Source organism: Arachis ipaensis, chromosome B07 (assembly GCF_000816755.2).
Source record: "Arachis ipaensis cultivar K30076 chromosome B07, Araip1.1, whole genome shotgun sequence".
Lineage (NCBI taxonomy): Eukaryota > Viridiplantae > Streptophyta > Magnoliopsida > Fabales > Fabaceae > Arachis > Arachis ipaensis.
The window spans coordinates 37,402,701-37,403,616 of NC_029791.2; the positions used below are offsets into that span (position 1 = coordinate 37,402,701).

Genomic DNA, 916 nt, shown 5'->3' on the forward strand with positions numbered 1-916 from the left:
AAATTTTTAATACTATATTTTAAAATTATTTTTCATCCTAAAGACTTAAATTCATAGGATAGGAATTAAGAGACACAAAAACCAGAATTATCCCCAATTACTCAAAAACGAAGATTGCGGTTGATAGCTAGCACGCTTTAAGAAGAAGTCCAAGCTAATACCACCATCAATTTAGATTTGCACATCTACCTCAAGAACTAGTTCCTTCAGTTGCACTATATAATTAACTAGTGAGGAAATTGGTTCCAGCAAGGGTTCAGAGGTTATATGAAACCACTTGTTTAAAAACCTAAACATGAATTTTGTTATAAAAATTATAATATTACCCTTTGTTCTAAAAAGTTAAACCGATATGTTTCTTGAGATCTTGATTTAGGATAAGCGATGAGGATTGAGGAATGGTATAGAATATCCAATGAGGTTATGTTTACCGCTTCTTATGATGATGTGCAGTTAGAGAATGGCCTAATAAAATTGGAGGTTGATAGGATAGAAAAATGTTAGGAGTAACACTTTTTATTAATATTTTGAGTTAACATTTTATTTTTATATTCTTATAATTTTAAATTTAATGTTTAAAATTTAAAATTTAATTTTTAATATTTAAAAATGGCTACTATTAATCAAAAAATTAATAAACTTGATTAGTCATCTAGCATTGCTAATAATAATAAGACTATTCATAAAAGAAATTAGCATCAAGTAATACTATTTTAGTCTATAATATTTTAGTTAAGTTTTAATTTCGTTTTTAATGTTTAAAATATTTTGTTTTTATCCTAAATATTTTATTTCATCCTATTTTAATCTTTTGTCAAAAATAAATTTTTTTTTCTAAAATACAATTTTTCAATATTATTATCTTTTTGTTTCACTTATTATTTTGTTATTTTTAATTTCAAATCACTACAACCAT

At 24.1% G+C, this 916-nt stretch overlaps 1 protein-coding gene across 3 annotated transcripts in view; it reads right to left on the bottom strand.

Annotated features, from left to right (window-relative positions):
* The window catches only part of LOC107609647 (MADS-box protein AGL24), a 9,145-nt gene that overhangs the window by 5,009 nt on the left and 3,220 nt on the right, over positions 1–916 (bottom strand). The gene's annotated exons all lie outside the window — the stretch shown is intronic.